Raw genomic sequence first — 13,442 nt, forward strand, 5'->3', positions numbered from 1 at the left:
TTTTCGGCGTCATACCCTTTGCTTGTGCTTGCTATCCCACTTTTTGCTTGCCCCAGGCTTCAGCGGGTCTACCATTCGTCTGATCGAAGTTGCCCAAGGCTTGAAAGAGGGCAAGAGCTGCATTGCCATGACATTGGCCGAGACATTGATGGGCTTGGATGCTTTCCATCGCCGGGAAACGACCAAATTCGCAGGGAGTCCACTACTGCTGCAGGTAATGCTTTCCACCCTGTCTCATATATATATTGCTCACCTCACTCGGCCCTCGAGCTCGATTTTTCTCTCAAAACCCTTTTCTCACTTTTCTCTCAACGTACACCTCTCTATTCTTTATTCTCTCATTTTCCATTCCTCCCCAGGTGTGGTTGATGGACAAGTTGCAGGTTGTGGACTCTTGTCCAGCATACTTAGCTCGCGGCTACTTTTTCCGACGACATCTAGTCGATGCCCTTGATGGGGAATGGTGGTTCGACTAGATGTGCAGTTTGCCCGTAGACCGTATTGCTTGGCGTTGTCCTTGGCTCAATTTACCGGCAATGAGCTACAGCATGTCCCGGCAGGCCAGGATTCAGTTGATTAGCTTAACACACTATGTCTTCTACTTTTCGTTCTGGTTCCAGCACCAGCTCGGCCATGATCAGACTTGCCCGGCAGAGGGGATAGAGTACCCAGCTGCATTTCCGGTCCGAGGTGCACAGCTAGCTCGGTATGCCACGGCATGGAGGACGAGAGAGCTTCTGGCCCCCGCTCCCACTTTCAGTTACACCCTTTCTGATGAGTGCATAGATTGGCTCAATGAAGAGGCACAGATTGGGCCCAGCTTGGCATCAGAAGCTTCGACCAGCTCTGGAAGGGGACGCAGGAACACCTGACTATGCCCCGGACTTATTTGCTTTTAATCAGAACTTTCAAGTTTTCTTTATGAATGTAATGAAAAGCAATTTCAATTTTGTATTCAAGAGCAGGAGAACTCTGTATTGAAATCAATAAAATTGAAGGTTGTGGGCACTAAAAATTTTCCGTTTGGGTCCAAAAATGGTCTAAGTTGTAAAAAGATTAATTTGAGCAAAATCAACTTTTATTAAAACTTTTCAAAACCATTTTCGATATGGATCAGAACTGGACACGCCTGAGATCTATCACTGAGATGCACAACCCCGGATCCCAGCAACTGAAAAGTTGTCCCTAGTCTGAATAGCGCTGCACCGGAGATCACAACCGAGCTTTTGAATGCAGAATAGACAAAGATGACCAAACATGATCACATGGAAAAAGTTGATCGGGGAAATGTTTATGGCTGGACTTCAAGATGAAGTTGCCTACGTATCCCAAAGATGGGAATCAAGCCTTACGTAGTTCGGCTCAGGTTCACTCATGTATTAACCCTCACCTTTTACGCTCTAACTTTTGCCAAGGCCGCCCTTTGCGGGTTTTTAACCTTGCGAGCTCAGTTTTTATAATTTCAAATTTTCTGTGCTCTAACTTTTGCCAAGGCCGCCCTTTGCGGGTTTTCAACCTTGCGAGCTCAGTTTTTATAATTTCAAATTTTCTGTGCTTTAACTTTTGCCTAGGTCGAGCTCAGTTTTTATAATTTCAAATTTTCTGTGCTCTAACTTTTGCCTAAGTCGTCCTTTCGGGTTTTCGGCCTAGCAAGCCACTCAGGGGTAATATTTCTTCAACTTGTCCATGTTGATCGGCTGTGAGAACTCCAAGCCATCTAGGTCCATCAGAACAACAGCTCCACCCGACCAAATAGACTTAATGATGTAGGGACCAGCCCAATTAGGTCTGAACTTGCCCCTAGGGTCATGGATGGGGGCACGGTTGCCTTTGAGCACCAAATCTCCTTCCTTCAAATTTCTAGACTTAACCTTCTTGTTGAAAGCCCTGGAAATTCTTCGTTGAAGTCATATTGTACAGCTTCGATGGCGGGATGTTCATGCGGTTTGCATGGATCTGACATTTGTGGCATCGCCGGACAAAACCAATACAATCCTCCTCCATAGTGGACCAATAGTAACCCTGTCTCAGGATTTTTCGGGCTAGCATCACCCCGTTCATATGCGCTCCACACTCTTCTCCATGGATGGCCTCCATTAAGCGCTTCGACTCTTCAGCCTCAACACACAGCTTATGCATTTCCAGATGACCTCTCTTATACAGTTTTCCTCCGCAGATGATGAATTGAGCAGCCATTCTTCGGATTGCCCTCTTGTCTTTGGCATTTGCCCCTGGTGGATACGCTTCTTTCTCTAAGAAGTTCCAGACATCGTAATACCAGGGGTTCTCATCTTGAACCTCTTCTATGGAAACAATCGACTTGTAGGCCAGTGCAAACTTCTGGTCAATGATGATCAGACGCATCTGGACTCCAAAAGGGATGTCTATCATAGAAGATAGAGTTGCTAATGAATCTGCGAACCTGTTGTTTTCTCTTAACAGATGAGCGAAGTTCAGTTTATCAAACCGAGGAATCAGCAAGTCCAAGGTTTGGTGGTAGATTCTCATCTTTTCTTCTTTGACTTTTCAATCTCCTTTTGCTTGAGATACAACAAGGTTCGAGTCCCCGATGACATCCAACCATTTTGCCCCTAGTTCTAGGGCTGCTTCTAAACCGGCAATGCATGCCTCGTACTCTGCTTCGTTGTTCGAGAATTTGAATCGGAGTTTAAATGCTAGAGGGATACGGGAATTGTTGGGTGCTATCAACAACACCCCTATCCCATACCCATACTGGTTTGATGCTCCATCAAAATACATCGTCCAAAACTCATCTTCGATATGCCGAATAGCCTCTTCTGGGAATAAGTACTCAACTGCTTCATCCCCCTCAACTGGGTGATCGGCTAGGAACTGCACTACCGCTCTCTCCTTTACTGACTTGCGAGTCACATACTTCAAATCGAATTCGGAAAGTAGAAGCAACCAACGAGCTAGCCTACCCGTAAGTGCTGGTTTCTCGAAGAGATACTTGATGGGATCTAATCTTCAAACCAACATTACAGAGTGAGCTAACAGGTAGTGCCACAACTTCCTGGTAGCCCATACCAAGGCCAAACAAGCCTTCTCGAGTGGAGTGTAACGGGTTTCGTAATCCAGCATCTTCTTGCTCAGGTAGTAGATAGCTCTCTCTACCTTGTCCTCAGACTCTTGTGCAAGCATGCAGCCCATTGTAGCTTCAGTCACTGAAAGGTACAAAATCAACGGTTTCCCCGGCTCAAGCGGTGACAACACGGGTGGGTTCTGTAAGTATTGCTTGATCTGTTCAAAAGCAGCTTGGCATCGGCCGTCCCATTGGAATTTCTTTCCTTTCTTCAGGAGACCAAAGAGTGGTTCACAAGTCAAGGTTAATTTAGAAATAAACCGTCTTATGAATTGCACTTTACCCAGAAAGCCTCGCACCTCCTTTTTAGTCCTCGGTGGTGGTATTTCTAAGATGGCCTTAATTTTGGAAGAGTCGACTTCGATACCTCTCTGTGTAATCAAGAACCCCAGCATTTTCCCTACTGTAACATTAAATGTACACTTCTGAGGATTCAGTCACAACCGGAATTCTCTGATCCTTTGGAAGAACTTTTGCAAGGCGGTGTAGTGGCCCTCTCTTTCTTTGGACTTGACAATCATGTCGTCCACGTACACCTCAACCTCCTTGTGAATCATGTCGTGCAATATTGTGGTCGCGGCCCGTTGATATGTAGCTCCAGCATTCTTCAGCCCAAACGGCATCACTCTGTAACAAAGGTCCCCCACGGGGTGGTAAAAGCAGTCTTCTCCCGGTCTTCGGGTGCCATCACAATCTGGTTGTAGCCCGAGAAGCCATCTATGAACGAAAGCAAATCATGCCCCGCTGTGAAGTCCACTAACTCGTCGATATACGGTAAAGGAAAGTCGTCCTTCGAACTGGCTCTGTTCAAATCCCTGAAATCCATGCATACTCGGATATTGCCATCCTTCTTCGGCACTGGAACTATGTTGGCCAGCCAAGTTGGGTACTCAGATACCAGCAGGAACCCTGCGTCAATTTGCTTGGTGACCTCTTCTTTAATCTTGAGGGCCCAGTCCGGGCGGATCCTTCTGAGTTTCTGTTTAACGAGTTGGGCCTCGGGGTCAAGAGGGATCTGGTGCTGTACAATCTCAGGATCAATCTCACGCATGTCTTCGTAGGACCACGCAAAAATATCTTTGAAATCTTTTAATAAAGCGACTAAGTGCTCACGTTCCTCCGAAGACAACGTGGACCCGATCTGGACCAACCGCGGGTCCTTCTCAATACCAATATTAACTGCAGTGATTTCATCAACCAAGGGTTTAACAAATCTCTCTTGCTCTTGATCAATTAAACGTTGTAAAATCAGAAGAATTTCTTCCTCGTCGTTTTCATCAAAATTTTGAAAGTCTTGATTAATACAATAAATCAAAGGCACAAAAAAGTACTCAGAAACCACAGCCATTCCATTCTCATTAATTACTTCCAAATCGTTCGGTTCCTCTGTTACAACAAACTCAAAAGAGAAAGAAAAAGACGACCTAGACAGGACTGTGGCATCCGGGTTGTCACCCCCAGGAATACCGGACTTAGACTCAGACGAGCTGGAACCTGATTCTGACTCCACAGACTCGGTGGAATCAGATTCTGGCTCACTACCTGACCTGGTGCTGCTTGATAAAAAAACCCTCCTCGTACTGCCAGATGAGGAAGGGTGCGATGGATGCATCCGAAATATTTGAAGGTGGGCTCGCAGCCATTTCATTCGCGATCATGGACACCGAGAAGTTATCCCCCAAACACTTCTATACGATCGGAGGATCTGAAAGTAGACAAGCCAGCGCTACCCCCATTTCAATTTCGGTGTTCTCAGAATCCACTTTCCCACACTGTTTAACCTCAGCTGATGGGTCTGCCTGCTCATCGGCAACATCATCCTCGAATAATTGCAGGTCAAAGAAGATCTCAAATCTTGGCAAGCGACACTTCTCTACATTCAACCATGGCTCTGGGAAGCCGCAGAATGGAAAATCCTCCCCCTCCCAGACAAAGCGTTCGTTTAGGGTACTGTAGACGCGCCCGCGTGGGGCCCCGCCACTACAGTTCGGACTCGATTTGTGTCACGGTTCTTAATCTGAACCAAAGAGTCCAAATCCGACAAATCATTTTGAGAAACAGATTTTTTGAAAAGAAGTGCCAAACATGGACTGCTTTGCAGAATACAGAGTCGCCACCTAAATATTTTTTATGGGGGGATTTAGGAAACCCTGACTCGGTGCCGAAGGCCACATATCCGTCATCACCAGAGTTGCCTCGGCTCGGGAGCTAGAGTACGATTGGGGAAGGTCAGCTATGAGCACCCCCTCTCGCCCGATCCGAAGATCGGCCTTTACTAACCGTGATATCCGTTTTTGAAAATGTTATGTGTTCATAATCCATTTATTAACCTAGAATTACTATGTTATGCGCACAGCAAACAAGTATAGACTAGATTGCCTAATTTGGAAATAAGCATTGCATATCCATTTGTTTTGGAAAAATGTTTTAGAATTTACTACTCGCAGGTAGGTTAAAAAACATGGATTTCAATGAGCTATTCCAACTCAGGCAACCCAACCTTCACCCACAGGCATTCAAACAGTTTATCACATAAGCATCTAGCCACATGGTAATCATGCTATCATGGCAATACTCACACACATGCGGTATGCTGAAGCATAAATGCTTACCTAGTACTCCTAGCCAAAACAATAAACTAGTTAGCCAACATGCATGGTCCTAGTTTATGTCAAATTGACTAATGCAACACATACAGGATGCAATTAGAGTGGGCTCGGCTAACCTAAACATGGCATGTGAAATGCAATCAATTGATGCACGTATTCAATTTGAAATTGAAGTACAAATGCAGTTAGCATGATGTACTGAGCCCGGTGCATGCAAGACAAATGTATGGATGCACGCATGCATAGCATAAGGTATGCTAAATTAAGCATGACCTATTACTAACCATCAAAGCAGGTAAGTAAAAGGGAGAAAGAAGTGGGGGTTGGAAGACATGCACACACTCACCCACACTTATTACAAGTTTACCCTCGCTTGGAGGGACCGAAAGAATAATACAGATCGAATAATGAATTAACTATCCTAGCTAATTAATTATTACAAATTACATAATTAGTTAACAAATTAACTGAGCTAGGAAAGAAAAAACAGATAAGCCGCCTTGGGAAAAGAGCCCAATGCGATGCATGCTCGGTCCTGCTCGGAAGTACACTGCCATACATGAGCTGCCTCTGTTTTCCCTGCTATACTCCTCTGAAGACTGTCAAAGTCTCAGAATTGTTTCCCTGGACACTAGGAGATACCACCGGCTGAGTAGAATATCCACCGGCAGTGGTATATGGTCACCGGCTGTTGGTGAAGATATCGGCCTAGGAAGGATTGCCAGTCGGCACTGTATACTGCCGATCGGCAGAAATGTAATAACCCTCATGCTATCCTAACCATAGTCATATGCATTCATGTGATTCTGTCTTGTAAACTCGCATTTCGAGTCTTGTCCTTGTTTGCTTAAGTGTTACAACATGTTTTGTATCTTGCTTGGTGTGAGTTTAGCCGAGGTCATTTTCAGTTATCTTAGAACCACTTTGTTTGACCTCCACCATTGCCCTGACATATTGGCCGAGATGTCATTACCTAGGCCGAGGTGTTCATCACCTAGACCGAGGAGTGAATCATCTAGGCCGAGATGTTACCTTTGCACCCAAGTGATCTTGTCCCGGAGAGGTATGACCTAGACCGAAGTGTGGCACATCTAGGCCAAGGTGTGGCACAGCTTAGTCAAGTGTTGTCCTTCCTAGCCGAGGTCATTGTTCCCTACTTGCCGATGTCTTGCTCTTAGCCGAGGTCAGTACTCGCCAGAGTGCCCATACCGTCTTGCTTGTTGAACACACTTTGTCATGGTTTTATCTTGTCACTCAGCCACCTTTCTGTGTAGCACCAACCAGCCACTGCCACGTGCCTCTGTAGAGGGTTAAGTCAGCCAGCAGACTTAAAATGTATCATTTGCTATATGTCTTTGTTTGTGAAGAGAGAGAAGCTCTAGAAGAAGAAGAAGAAGTTTAGAGTGAGAGAGTGGGTTTCGAACTTGATTCCTAGAGATCAAACCATTAGATTCGCGTATTGAGGTTAGATTCTTGATCTACTCTAGTCATTCTTATTGATCATCTAGCTGCATTGCATGATCGAACCCGTTTTGCATGTCATGCATCGATTTAAAGTTGGTTTTGGAAAGAGAAAATGGTGTTCACGTATTCTTGAAAGAAAGGCCTTGTTTGATCTGGAAGGTAGCATTTAAGTTTCATGTTTTTGTGTTCGTTCTCACTAGATCCTTGAATATGGGTACCCAGGTCCATGTTTTTGAACTCATAGCATGAAATCCCAGATTTTGTAATAACAAATCACGATCCTTGCATTCATCATCCTCATGTTCATGATCTTCATGTTCATCATGTTCATCAAGAAAGGGAAACCCAGATTTTTCCCGACTTCATTCCTTTGAATGTGGCCATCGAGGCCACACCTCGGCCAAGGGATGTAGAACCTCGGCCTAGACCTGGTAATCGCCCAGCATGTTTTTCCGAGATAAAGAATTGTGTTTATTCTGATTTGACTTAGTCTTGGGGAAATGCCGAGATCATCTGCATGCATGTGAAACTTGTTTGAAAGTACATTCAACCGACTTTGCCATGTGTTTGTAGGGTTTGGACTTGCCTCGACCCCGACACTTGAAGAACTAGGTGAGTGGTATTTTTAATAAAGCTATGTTATAATGTTTTGATAAAGTCTCGTTTTGCTCCGTTTTGAGAAAGTATTTGTAAGCATGAATGGTTATTCCTAATTGGAAAATATATATAGATTCTTGTTTTGATGACATTCTTGGAAGTCCGTACGTGCTAAGGGACTATAAGCGTTTGTAGCATAGAGTTTGGAAGTCCGTACGTGCTAGGGGACTCTAAGCATTAGTAGCACAAGTCCTTAGTGTCCGGGGACTATAATGCAACGACACCATCGAATTGAGATATCTTCCTTGTCTTGCCTTGTCTTGTCTTGTTTGCCACGGACGGTTTACCACGTGGGCCTTGTTTGTCGAGATGTCATCACTTGTATTATAACGATGTTAGTAAGCATCCTTTGAAACTTGACAGATTTGGAAGATGGACTTGGTTCATCCCTTGACTTGTACCAATATGTTATGTATGGTTTGATAAAGATTTTGAATACCAGTCATGCAAACCCCTTTATTTCTTATACCATTCACTGAGTATCCAAGCTCACCCTCTCTATATATATGTAGGTGATGAGCAGGAAGGCGGTGACGCCTAAGTGTGACCTGCAAGCTGTTTTGGGTTTTGTTATGTCGGCTTAACTTGCATACACGTCGGCAGTCTTGAAAATTATGCTTCTCGGCTTATAATGCTTGTAATTTACACATGTCGGCTGAAGAAGCCTTTTGATCAAGATGTAAAATGTATTTTGTACTTTATTGTATTTGTATCCAAGTGATAAGATTATGTAAGGTTGTATGCTATTCCATGTAACTTACGCACTGCTCTTTTGGACCACTTGTACTTTAAAATTTTGCTTCCGCACTTGTGAGCCCCATATATATTTATACTCTGTTTGTGTGTGAATTTTGAAAGTTGGCCTTCGGTAATCTCGGGTTACTAGCCATCACGGCACTAAACTACTAGGGGCGGTTTGGGGTCGTGACAAGAAAGTTCCTGCAGAATCTGTAATTGACAGCAACAAAGGGCAAGGCAGAGCATGGCAATGCAATTCAAGCAATGTATGCACCAATCATGTCCCTTATCATGAGAATGAGTCAAAGGGACATGTTCCTTGATTCTCGGACCATCAATCGCGTATTTCCATGCGTGATGGCCTAAGGGACCAAGTGTGCACATTTTAATGTCAAATGCAATGCAAACCAACAAACCAAAGCCCAATTCCTATCACTAGATCAAGGAACGAGACATGCATGCTAGATGCAATGCAACCTAGGCATGCAAGCTAAAGATGCAACATGGGAATGCAAGATGTACATGCAAGCATGCAAACAAACATGTAAGGGAAGCATGCAAGCAAGCAAAGGGTGGAACTAAGCATGGTTTAGGCAACCCTCACTAAGCCCAAAAACAGTGGCCAAAGTGCCCAAAATGTAGGACTAATGGCATGCAAGCATGCGTGTATACAAGGACCAACACTTAGGCATAAAGGGACAAATCCCAAGCACACTTAAAAGAGGCTAAGCACGGACTAATGACATGCAATGTAAGCATTAAAAATCATGCAAGAACATGGTGTCAAACCAAGCAAACAAGATAGGCTAAACATTAGCATGCAAATGGCCCAAGTACTTGAAGCAAGTCAAGGGGACTTAAACCATGACTAAGTCAACCAAACCTCACAAGGCTAAAAGGACTTAAAATAGGTCTAAGGCAGGCCTAGACAACACCCAAGGGACACCTAGATGGCATCTAAGTGGCTCAAATTCAAAAACATGCACATTGACCAAAACATGGAGCATGCAAGACAAGCTCATAAAGCATCAAAGGGACATCCAAGGCAAGCATACAAGCATGCTAAAAGGACTGAAACGATGCTACAAATGGTGCCAAACCTCTGAAATAAAGCAAGTAATGCATGCTACACACTCACACACTTAAGGCCAACAAGCCAAAATGCAAAGGGGCTATACTAAACATGCCAAAGTCGACCCAACCAACTATGGACAGACCTTAAACATGGCAAAATAAGTATGAAAGATTCACAAGGCTAAGCCTAAAATATGCTAGAACAAGGGTTTACAACCTAAGGCATGTTAAGGCAACAAAGTGGCATTACAAGGTAGGTATGCTAAGCATGCATGTGTTGCATTAGGCATCTTATATAGTTAGGATCATGCATGATTTTCTAACTAGTTTTTGTTTTGGCTCGGAGTACACTGTAAGCTTTACGCTTTAGCATACTTGCATGAGTGTGAGTGTTGCCATGACAGCATGCTTGCCATGAGGCTATTTGCTTAAGTGATTAACTGCATGAATGCCTGTGGGTGGAGGCTTTGTTGCTTGAATTGGAATAATTCGACAAATGCGAGTTTTAAGCCCACTTTGCGAAGTGGCAAATCATCATATTTTAAAGCCCACTTAAGGGTGAAAAAAAGCGCTTTAGCCTACTTGCGAGTGGCACTTTCAAACCATTTTCGAAAACAAACATGAGTCGATTTGTTCCAAATCTCGCGATTTAGTCTATACTTATGTGTGCGTTACATAGTAAAGATAGCTAATAATCATAACAAGAACACATGTGTTTATCAAACAACATATCATGCTTAGTAGAGACCGATCCTTTGATCAGGCGAGCGGGGGTGATCGTTTAAGGACCTTCCCCTCTCGTACCTAAGTTCCCGAGCCGAGGCAACTTTGGTGATGACGGACACGTGGCCTTTGGCATAAGTCAGGGTTTCCTAAATTTCCTAAAAATAAAATATTTAGGTGGCGCCTCTATAATCAGGTAAAGTAGTCTAGTTTTGGCATTATTTGATTCAAAATCTGATTTGCCAAAAAGATTTGACGGATTGGACTCTTTGGTGTTTATCAATCTCACATTGCACTTTGTGAGACTAGATTCAGAACCGTGATAGGAGTCCGAACTGTAACAAGACCTAATTCGCGCCCTCTGCGAAATGGGGGCTCGGTGAGGAAGTTTGGACGAGCTACATAACTGCGCCAACTCCAACCCCAAAACAGATACAAATGCAGAAGATATAAAGGAATGGGATGCGCCCGTATCAATCAACACATTAGCAACCGAGTTACAAAACAAAAAGGTACCTTTCACAACAGATGGAGCCAGTACAAGATCCGGTGCTATAACAGCATACACGCGCCCTGTAGGTCTCTGGTCTACTTGCTTACCTCTCGGAGCATAAGACTGCTGCATTGACTGAGCCGAAGAGGCTCCCTGATTGGCCCTCGAGGCCTGAACTGACTGTGGTGGCTAGTGACTCTATATCTGCCTCGAACCAGACGCACCAAGTGTACCACCTAATTGCGGGCAAAACCTCTTCAGGTGCCCCGCCTACCCACACTGATAACAAGTGAGCGGCTGGCCTCTGCCCTGACTCTAGCCTTGAGAACGAGCCGAAGATGCTGCTGCTCGCTGCCCTCCTCTCCTCTGTGGGCAAGCTGGAGACTTGTGGCCCAACTGATCACATTTGAACAAGTGATGTCTCCCTGACCGCCTCTCCCAGAACTCGAACTCAGCACTGGAAAGGTGGATCTCGAATGCACTCCCTGGGACTGCTGAGGGTTAGAGCCCCGCTGCCTCTTACTGTCTCCCTGACCATCCTGACTCCTCTTAGAGCCCCTTATCCTCTCCTTCTCTGCATGCATGATAGTCTCAAGATAGGTTGCAGCCTCCACAAGGCGCCCATAGTCCCTAATCATGGACCCAACAACTCTGTACATGAGTCCGGTCCTCAATCTCTTCTCAAAAAACACTTACACTCCTCGGTGGCCACCAACTCTGGTGCAAACCTCGACAGGCTAGTAAAGGTGGCCTCGAACTCCGCCACTGGTGTATTCAGCTGCACCAATTTGGAGAACTGATCTTCAACTTCTCCCTAATTGTAGCAGGCAAGTACTTGTCCTGGAAAGCTTCAACAAAGGCCTCCCAAGTCCGTCCAATGCGTCCCCACGCACTTTTCCATCACTAACCTGCGTCTCCCTTCAGCTGGAAGGACGTCAAGGTCACCCTCAAACCTCCGTCTTCGATGCCAAGCATCTCAAACGTCTTCATCATCTTCTCAAGCCACTCATCAGCCTTCACTGGCTCCTTAGGATTACCCAAAAATTCATCCGGATTCGACCGGAAGAACTCCCTTTTTCAGAAAAAAACGGCCCTGCCTCAGCTACTTGGGCCTGGACTTGATTCTCAGCCCTAAGAATGTCCATAGATTCCCTCAATGCTCCGGCCATTTCACGGGCTAAGGCGCCCATGGCCTGCTGACCTACTGGCTTGGCCACGTTAGCCTGACTGACTCTCTCCTCCTGCGTCGAAATTTCATCCGGTATAGGCATCTCCTGCCTCCTAGGCCTACCACGCCTACCACCACGACCTCATCATATCATCCTAATAAAGGTAACAAAGAGATTAGCACATTTTCAAATGTACCGAAGCTATTTCACTTGCATCCTAATACGATGGACAATTGTAATTCACTCCACATAAGCACATAAACACATACGAATTTCATTTCCGGATAATGACCGTCTTGTGGCGTTGCTAGAGTTCCAGTTACAAACGGCAGTGATCAAGTGCCTTTCCAACAGGACTTCTAGAAACCCATGGACTCGATCAACATCGTAGAAACTAAATCCCTTACCCATATAGTCACATAAACATGTTATTATATAAGCACATAACACCATACTTAAGTCTCTAACAAGCGAGACAAATCCATTGCGGTACTAACCACTTCCCACGTACCCAAAGTATTCAAACCTGGTGCGCTCTCATACCAAGTTGTGAAGCCCTCAAAATAAGACTTAGATCATTCATTCATTAAGTCCATAAGCATAATAGAAATAATGTATTTTCATTCATCATAGTTTTTTTTACAAAATGTATTACGTACATTACACATTCATAATTGTCCCTAACTGATAACAACAAAATAATGCCCTACGGGCTTCCAGCTTTCCAAGTTATCACTTAGTTACAACAAAAGAAGAGTTTTAACTCTTTTACAATTAGAGCCCTTGGCTTGAAAAGAAAACATATATACACAAGATGTAACAACAAAACGGAGCCTTCAACTTCTAGACCTCCCAAGCTAAGACCTTAGAGGCGGCATGTCACCTGTACCTGAAAATAATGTCTCAAGTAGGCTGAGCCAAAGCCCAGTAGAAATATGCTAAAGCAAATATGAGCATCAGATAAATGAGGGACATTCTTAACAGACACATTTCTTTCAATTTCATTCAATATAGTTAACCAACATTTCAACTCATTTTCATTCTTCCGTTTCGGATAAAATCAATTAACCAAATTCATTTTTATCAAAACAACCAAGATGAGCCTACAACTCAATGGTTCACAATTCAATACATCCATCATTTCAACACCTCTATTTCTTGCCATTTTACGAAACTGCATCCAAGGGAACCGGCACCCACAATATATAAGATTCCGGGACTTTCACCTTGGACATTTCGGCCAACTTAATTATCAATGGAGTCCATCCCCTATCTCCTCCCATACAATGGAGTACATCTCCTATCTCCTCCCAAACAAAGATACATATACAATGTATTTAAACATGTTGTCATATACAATGACCAATCAGATCACATATTCAATGCTTTAATCCAACCGTCATATTCAATAA

This window comes from Camellia sinensis, chromosome 12, assembly GCF_055761805.1.
Source record: "Camellia sinensis isolate YWXY chromosome 12, ASM5576180v1, whole genome shotgun sequence".
NCBI lineage: Eukaryota > Viridiplantae > Streptophyta > Magnoliopsida > Ericales > Theaceae > Camellia > Camellia sinensis.